This window comes from Ambystoma mexicanum, chromosome 1q (genome assembly GCF_040938575.1).
Source record: "Ambystoma mexicanum isolate Mex_15411 chromosome 1q, UKY_AmexF1_1, whole genome shotgun sequence".
NCBI classification, from domain to species: Eukaryota; Metazoa; Chordata; class Amphibia; order Caudata; family Ambystomatidae; genus Ambystoma; species Ambystoma mexicanum.
In genome coordinates, this window is record NC_090922.1 from 1378429021 (window position 1) to 1378438600 (window position 9580).

Consider the following 9580-nt stretch of genomic DNA (forward strand, 5'->3'; position numbering starts at 1 on the left):
CCGCGGGTAAACAAACACGATATTCCAGCTGTCATATGGAAAAGCGGGCACACCGGGATTTTACTGGCGTGCTTTTGGCCTGCAGATGGCAGCTTTGCCCAACTGAACCGCATAGCCCCCGTGCGCCCAGCACCCTGCAAACGATGGGGCACTCTGAATAATGAATGCACAAAACAGAATACAGCCAAGTGGCGCCTAGGTGTATGGAACACCTTAGAAGCGCATTGTGCTGAGAACGTTCCAGGGTGATTATGATGACTAGCTGGGGGGGGTGTATGCACTCCACCAGCCTACCACCACGCAACCTATCGAGTCCGCAGTGCCTACAACGCATTCCCTATATAGCGCTATAGCTCACGCATTTAGCGTGGCGGCAATGGTCTCGGAAGGGTGAAAGGCAGAGCTGACCCTAGTGAAATGTGAAAATGCAACCCGGAAGTCGTTGCCGGGGTGCTTCGCCCGCGGAAACACTTCGCTGAACTGTTGGGCGTTTTTCGGTTGGTGTTCACAATACGTCTTGCATTTAACGCCCGCCGCGGACTCGTGCAGGGTTTCCGTGAAAAATATAGCTTTGCATCACGTGTTGGTGACACTTTATTTTATTTTTCTTGCATTTTTCAGGGGCTCCACCAGGGAATACGGCTATAGGGGCCAACTTACTATAAACATATAGGTTTCATTCAACCCGGAAAAGAACATGTACGACCCATGTCTGGATGTTGGTGTTTGTTTGAATGCATCTGCCTGGCACGGGCCACAAAAGGGGGCACGTCCGGGGACAAGTTACACGGCATGAAAAAGCACCAAAAGAACACCCGAACCCCGTGTTATAGTCCGCGAATCACTGTCACCACACATGCCGAGCTCAGGTGGGTGGCAGGACGCAGGCAGGCCGAGCTCAAGCGGGCTATAACATCTATTACATAACTATAAGCCCCCTCAGGCCAGCGTATACACATGTTAGCTGCAAGGGAGGCCTGTCGAAGACACTATGAAATGGAAACGGGAATACACGTAAATGTACTTTTCTTTTCCCGAAACAAGCTCTGTTTACGAAAGCATGTATCGTAATGCGAGCTACGCGTGTGTGTTCTTTTAACACAAAACATATGCATTGTCTTTACATAGGTATTATATATGTATGTGTCTGTATATTTATTTATCTCTCGTATGCACACATACATACACACGTACAGACAACAATACATATGTTTTGTGTTAAATGGACACACGTGGAGCTTGCAACAAAATAACAGATGGGTAATTTGAACCGTCTATGTCTGTCCATCCCTCCATATGGATCTATCTATCCTTAACCACCTTTCTGCCCCACGGTCCAGAGACACTGCTACTGACGTCGTGGACTTTCTTTAAATTGACTTTATTTATTTATTTGTATTTATTTATTTGAATTTATAAAGCGCACAGCAGCCCTGAGGCATCGTGGCGCTGTTACAGAAGATGTACTTATATACAGGTTACATGGAGAAAAAAACATTACATGGTTCAACAACTTGCATACCACAGTACTGAAAGCAAACTAGGACTATTTCTCAACGAAACCTGTTTTGACCTCCCTGTTTCTAAGTTGCCAGAAACACAATTCTTTTCTTTTAAAAAGGCGACGGGCAATTTGCTTTTGTGATGTAATGCGTGCATGTATGATGGGTTAACGCACATCTCTTCGGCGGCTTTGATGTGTGAATGTGGCCTTTGCACGTGGGACTATTTATTTTTTTTCTAAAGAAAACATTTGCAGATGGGCGGGCTGGAGGGGTGCGTTCATTGTCCTGCGTGGTCGATCGTTTAGGTCGTTACAATCCCATTACTGGGGGATAGGCTGGAAGAAGCAGGGACACAGGCCCTGTCTTATCACACGACCCAGTGCCTCCCAAATGATGCGACGGGCTCCCCGCCGCTCCCCCTTTCAACCGGTCCCTTTCTGTTCGCAGCTGAGCTGCGTGTCTACACGGCGACGAAGACCGCCTCGGATAATGCTCGGAGGAGCTGGGGCGGCCCCAGTGTCTGGAGCCCCCTCCGCCCCAACCCCCAGGGTGCCAGCGCTCAATGTGTGAAACTGTGCGTGCTTGCCAACAAGCCACAAACACTGTAGCATCCTTGGCTAATTAGACGCTCCGCATCTCACCGCCAGCACTGCAACAAAGGAGGGGGGCATGTGCAGTTGTTCAACTTTTGGCCCCGGGGGATAGCTGTTAACTATTACCCGCTTGGTATGAGGTGCGTCACTGTTCGTCCAGCCAAATATTCGGAATTCTGCAACGGCTAATACCTTTTTTTACTGGACCGCCGAAATCTATCTATATCGTGTGATGGTATAGCACAGAAAAAAACATACCTTATATATTAGTATACTGCCAAACTCTAAGTCTTTCGCATGTTTAGCTAATGTAAAGTTCTAAACTTGATGAGCAACCTCTATAATCGTAATATAACCGCAAGTGCGTGTTTTGTTGCGGGAAACGTACAAAGTTAATGCAGCAACGCCAGGAAACCGCGCATTATCAACACGTGACAGTCGGAGTTCCCTGTTGATAACATAATAATAATTTTTTTTAAAAAAATCTTAACTAAGAGGTGTTTAACGTGCGTCAGCAAGAAACACTTGTTCTAAGAATGCAATGAAAACAAGTCCTCTTAAAATGATTTGTTGCCGAATTTCGTACCAGCGCCACCTTGAAGGTTACCGGGATTCACTGCAGCACCAACCGCCCACCTTTAGACCAGGATGGTGACCCTTCGAGTCTCCACTGTGTGCTTTTATGTCGCAGTGTTTCGCGCGTGCTCAACGGGAACCAGTTAAGAAAGGAAATGGAGTCAGGGCGGTGAGCGAGGTGAGTCCGTTCGTGAAGATTCTGGAAGAAACCGGAGATCTGCTAGAAACGGACCGTCGTGTAGCGATAGGCGAGAGCATACATGCTGTAAAATGTCGTTTTGCCAGTAGGAACCAGTTGATTACTAACGTTTTGCCAACACACACACATATTAATTCCCCCAAAACGCCCCAAAAGGCTTAAGTAATATTTACACATGTTATTGTTGCTTTCATTGTTGCTCCAGGCATACATTCTAATAGCAGTTTACGAATCCAAATATTGGTTTTGTGAGCGCACAGAAAATACTTCAACACCCATAATTCATCTCGTGGACAATGCATCTGTGGACAAGGAATTGCTTTCCACAATTCAGTGGACTAACACCATTCCCGAGAATTATGAATTCCAACCAATGGTAAGTTTGGACTATCAACTTGGTCACTTTGACCTATTGTCCTCTAAGCATGACAATCAAATGAACCACTTAACGTCAAGAGGACATTGCAGTCCGCATAGTCCACTAGGCCAACCAGTTACAGTGGATGTTGACCGCAGACTCCACTCCGTACCAACTTTAATTGCAGGCCCAAACGGCTGCGTTTCCTTTGACTGTGGTTAAACAGCTAAATAATGAGAACGCAGCAGGGGATTAGCGCTACTTGCAAATGGCTGTCCATTTCTACGCATTGTCAATCGGACTTTTCAAAGAGACAATGCCGATCAATTGAATCCATCCCCTTTGTTTAATCAGCAGCAGACCGTGCCATATCAAATAAACCAGCCGATGAGACAACATACTTCTATTGTTAGCTGCACACTGCAGAAAACAGCTGTACAACAACTCCACCGTCCCGATCAACAACATGCTTTAAAATCTACAGTTTGAAAACGGAAGGGCATTTTTTAGTAACATCTCCACCTAATGATTAGCATACACGAGAAATGCATTTTTCCATAGTCTACAAATACTAAGAAAATAAATAACTCCACCCTTTCAATAATTACTTTATTGTCTGAAAATATGTCTCTTAACTTCCACATTAAACAAAGACTGTAGACCACTAAGCTGTCAATAATGACAACTCTGATAGTCAGTCATTGTAGAATACTTTACATGTATATATATATATATATATATTTGCCAGCCTTGCCATGCTTTTCCTTTTGATGCACTTTTACTAAATAAATAATACTTGTGCTGCTGTCCTGACCTGCTGTCTTGCCTCTTCATTGCTGGGACTGGACTTCCTTTCCCCGCTGCTCTCGGAGTGCTATCCGTTGGATTTGCCCTGTCTCAGGGCATACTTTTCCTTTTGAAAAAAAAAATAAAAAAAAAAAATATATATATATTTAAAAACATTGTGAATTACAGATGTCTACTTCGACATGATATAGCAGAAGGATGTTTGTGTATATTATTGAGGCATTATAATATGGATGATGTTTTGATGCTTGATTAAAAAAAACCACAAACACTCACAAATAAAAAAAATCTTAGGTTTGGGGACTTTGATATTGTAGTACAAAACATCGAAACCATAAATATATGCAAATATAACTTGGCTACTGCCTTGCACTCCTCATGACGTCACAAGTGATCATTAAACAGGAAAGTCGGCTCTTGAAAGTAATCCTTATAGTCCAGTGGGGCTTTACTCCGCATTGGACCTCTGATGAAAATGAAAACAGATCATAACCAGTGTGGGATACTGCTGCTTTCTTCAGCTCTCTATGCGCCTCGTGATGTGCATTTAATTTTTGACATCATCGCCATGCATGGGTCAAAGCGATGGCTCAGTCAAGGTTGCGTTATGAACCAAAACGGATGACTTTCTCGGGTGTTAGTGTTTTCGTAGTTTTGCACTGCAACCATAAATGCTCTTCAACCCAAGCATTTGTCAGTGCGTTTTTGTGGTTCCTATTATACAAGTTTAACCATAAGGGTACTTAACAAAGATTTACCGGTGACTTTTTTTTAATGAAAAACTAACATACACTAACCACTCCCCCGAGTCCTGGGCACCTCCCATCAACCAATTGTGTGCCCTGACCAATGCCTCTGCCGAAGGCCATGTAACAGGATCTTCCGAGATCCCCATTATGACCATTGGTCACTTTATTCAGGGAATGACTGCCGATAGCACTGTGGTAGTCAAGGCTGGCCCTTCCCAAGGGTCATCTAGACATCAGCTGCAGCTTGAAGCAATAAGGGGACGAGACATTGGACTGATGTATAAAACAAGCTTCTTGTATTAGATAGAAAATAAACAGCATATAGAGAAATGATCAGCGGAGAAGCAGGAAAATGCAGAAGGACAAGTGGCGGGCAGTCAGCACTCGGAGCTCTGAAGAGACTGCCCTTAGGGCACAGATTATATAGTATACCCATAGCAAATCACTAATATATTATAGCATTTTCACAATGGGGGGTGACATTTTAGCCATTTGGCAATAAATGTCAGCATCTGACTTGTGACCTTGTGACGTACATGGGCTGGGTACATTGTGTGGCAATATGGAGAAGCAGCATTCACAGAAACACTATTGTTATTTACCATATATGGTGCTAATGCTAAATGTGTACAGAGCAAGGTCTGACGTGTCCCTTTGCTTTGTTACAAGGTCTTGGTCTAATCTGCCCCAGGCAGGGTGTGGGCACGTCAGAGGAGCAGAGTTCAGAGGGAGGCCCCAGGCAAAGGCAAACTGGAGGATCTGAGGCTTAAATGAAATGTATGAGAGAGCATAATGTAGCATACCATATCATAACACAGAATAACATAACATAGCATAAGAATCCTGCCACATCAACACCAAACCATCTGTTGTGCCCATTGTGCTTGGACTGTGGCCATAGACAGTGGATACTGCACCGGGAACATGTCCATTGGCCATTCAACAGGCAATATATAGAGTCACTTCAAACAAAAAAAATGACCAATGCTCTGTGCACACTTTTGGGCATCTAATATTGCAAAATCATACTTCTAAAAAGTAACATTTTGCGTGTCAGCTTTTATAGGTTTTTGCACTGGGACACAGCACTATTATTGTATCGACTGGTCCCGGTGCAAAAACCACTGTGCCACAACAACAACGATTCAATTTACCTCAAATTCACTTTCAGATTTGTTCCATATGGTGCTCCATTTGAAGTCAAGATATAGGTTAAGGACCTATATGAATACTCAACAAAAGTAGTATCTCGGCAAACAGAGGAAACTCTACAATCACAGGTTTACAGGTCCGAGGAACAGATCATTACCACTATCTCTTGTAAAATTAAGAAATTGATTTAAAGTAAAGAAGCGGTGTAACAAAACTAATAGGAATATCAACATGATTTAATTTGCAGAAAATCTTTTATTGAAAAAGACACTTATCCACACCTGAAGAAGGGAGTCACAAGCAAAAAAACCGCGTTGTGAATACAAGGATCCCTACAATAAGAAGATCATCCGTTAGGAACTATGCAATGAATCTCGAAAAAATGGTTTATTGTAACAGGAAAGAGAACAATAGGCAACAAACCTATTAAGGACTCCTATGAGACATTGATCACATGTGCTTTTGGATTTAAAACAGTCACTAAGAGGTATTTTCTGATAGCACCACAGTTAGTATTTTACCCTGCAACGCTCCCTCAAGTCCCTGTTTGTGGGTAGAAAGGAGTAGCAAGGAGTCAGGTATACTAGGCAACACACAGAATGCAAATCCGATCTTCCCCCTCTGAATGGGAGGTAACATCGGATTGAAAACCTTTAAAATTGAGCAAAATAGCACCTAGAATTACTAAATACTTGTTTTACATGTGCGGTGAATGTATGAGGTAGAAATATGTATAGCAGTATCAGAGATGTAAGAACACTAGCAAACTACTAGCCAATGTACTAACAACGGACATACAGTTCAGAAAATCGACTTTGGAAGGAAAAACACAGTGCAGCCAAATCACACATGGAGAAATTGTATTTGCTTAGTTTCATGGGTGAAAAATAGCAAAACGGCTTAGAAAATGAGTTAACCACACAAAATCGTAATGCGGTTATGATGCTAAGGTACCAAGGCACATCACAGGTATAATATGTAAGTGAAAGGGTTACTCTGGAGGAATAACAGTATGAGATTCTTAACGGGAAAGTCAACTCAGTTTTTAAACGGGAATAATGTCACGGGACAACTCGTTTTCTTTTAGTAAAGTGATTTCTTTTACTGGAACAATATTTTAGTGACTAGGTTGTCAAAAAGAGAAATGCTCCCCGTGAAAAGGGTTAAGCTGCAGTTTTAACCCCCTCACGCCGTGTGTCTCTTTATGTGGGAATTAATTAATTTATTCAAAATAGTACTAGGGACTTACACAATGGACTAAAATGATTGGAAAGAATGGCGCTAACACATGGATATTACTACAGATTTTCCTAAGAACATTGTACACAGAGGTTTTTAACAATTTTACAGATTTTGCTAGTGCAGTTATTGGATCTCTATGGAATTGGACCTAATACAAGGTAATGCAGTTTGTGGTTGCTGTGGGAGCGGAAATACTCACAACAAGCACTTGAATGGGGTAGCTTGGACAGCGGACTGGGTTTCTGGACGTCGAGGCAAGATCTGGTCACTGCAAACAGCAGCGGGCTCTCCTAGAAGGGGGCAGCTGGGCCTTGTCTGGACACTGGATAGCAAGGTGCATCAGCTGCTCTCTCCTTGAATTATTGGGATTTTTGTATTTTTTTCTAGATCAATGGTTCTGCCTGGATAGGGTCAGCTAGCCCTGGCCTGGCAGTGGAATCTGGAATCTTTCAGGGTGAATCTGGAATGTCTGGATCTCTGGATGCGCGGGAGTAGGAAAAGTCAGAAGAGAGTCCAAAGGCCCCTATGCCTCCCCTTTATATAAGGAGCATGACATAAGAGGATTTTACTATGGGGCTGACTCAAGCTAGACACACCTCTAAATTGGATAGGTCAGGCTGCAATGTCGCCTCTTCTCTGGAAGCAGATTGGACTGAACGAGGTTACTCAGTTTTATGGTGGGTGTTTTTTACAAGGTGCTTTGTTCTACCAAAGTTACTTTTGCCAAAATCAGTTATGGAACAAAACACTCATATTTACAAATGTCATCATCAGGAATCTTATACGGGCAGACTATATATTTTACAAGACTCATGCTGATCCAAATCCCAAGACGGTGCAATGCTGTTTAGTCATTCTGGCAAGCTTTCCCCATTTCCATGGAAAATATTTCACCTAAAATTCTACAATTTCCTGTATGTATACATATTATCACTGGTCATGTTCTCATTAATTTTCAAAGTTGTACCATGTATGTTTTCCTCTGAATTCACATTTTCCTGGTGTTTGCGTCTCCATCATGCTAGGAAAATCTACATCTTATTTTAATGGCGCAAACATGACATTTAAACTGTCATAATTTCACGTTAATATGTCTTTTGATTACTGAAATAAATGTCAAACTGAATCGTCTCTGAAAACAACTGGACTGGCTTTGTGTTCCAAATATGGGCATTCCTTTCCAGGCCACAGCCAAATGTCAGGCTATGGTCAGTTTAGCCCAGTGATGCCATGGACTCGCCTTTGAAGTCCTTCAGTTTGAGTTGAGGGGAAGTGTCACCAGGAATTAACACCTATGTGCCCTGGCAGTCCATCGTCTCATGCTGGAGCTATGCCACTTCGTCTGACGAGGATGCTAGATTCTCCCCCTTGGGCCATTCATAGTTTCCAGGGGGCTGGTCCACTTGGGGGAAAGTGATTCTTTTCCCAGAAAAGGCAGGGCCCTTTGAAGCCTGCCAAACCTGTTCTGCTGACCTCACAGTAATTTTATTTATTTATTTATTTTGTCTTTCTCTTAACCAAAAAGCAAGTATTCTGGCAATAAATATCCTATATATATTTTAAAGCAGACCCCCATCACATTTCTATGCAAGTACAAAGCCTTAGTTTAACATTTCACTTTTAAAAAGGCATTTTCCTGTTTAGCAAAAGCATCATTTTACACCTGGGTTAATATTCCTCGAATGTTCCTTTGAATGCGTTATTTTTTTCCTCGCATCTGTATTCTGAGCATTTCCATGGCCCTAGTCAATTTCTACTACACAGGAATATGTTCAATGCAAGAGTCCTTTGAAACTGACATAAGCAAAGAGAGAGAGGGCTTCTTGTGAAGGGTTTGCCTGTGTTATTTTGTTGTAAAAAATAAAGTGTTTGCTGTATGGCTTGGAGTGAAGTTCTCTGCTATTTCACAGATTTTGCCTGACATAACATGCCATTCAGTGAGGAATGCCTGCATTTGCTGGTGTACACCCTGAAAATGGGTGTACATGAATGTGTCTTACTGGAACCAAACTGGGTAATGTTGAAAAGTTGAAAAGGTCATCAGTGCGCACTTCACAGTCATTTTAAATGCAGAAAATTTTCTTTTTCAGTGGAAGTTTTGAGCTGGCAGCATAGTAGCCCTGCTTTAAAATTATTTTCTTTGGTGCACATGAAGAAAACACTGGCATATGTGCTTGGCAAAGATAGCGCAGCCATTATTTATTTATTATTTTTTTTAAATTTTGTTTATTGGCATTTCGTAATCAGGTACATTGTGCAAGCAGTAATGAAGGGTTAAGACAGAAGCGCTGAGTGCTGCATGAAACAGAATACTGGCAATTGTGGATAAAACCTTAATGTCGAGTCATCAGTTAACCAATATTAACTACATAAACAACAAAGAGAGCAACTACACATCC

General features: G+C 42.3%; 1 long non-coding RNA gene across 1 annotated transcript in view; it reads right to left on the reverse strand.

The window, feature by feature from the left end:
- The window catches only part of LOC138522328 (uncharacterized), a 74333-nt gene extending 66693 nt beyond the window's left edge, over positions 1-7640 (reverse strand). Inside the window, exons 1-2 of the long non-coding RNA XR_011283309.1 lie at positions 7381-7640; positions 4046-4144 (exon numbers count right to left, since the gene is read on the reverse strand). This is a non-coding gene — a long non-coding RNA (uncharacterized lncRNA). The remainder of the gene's footprint in view (positions 1-4045; positions 4145-7380) is intronic.
- Positions 7641-9580: the final 1940 nt, after the last annotated feature.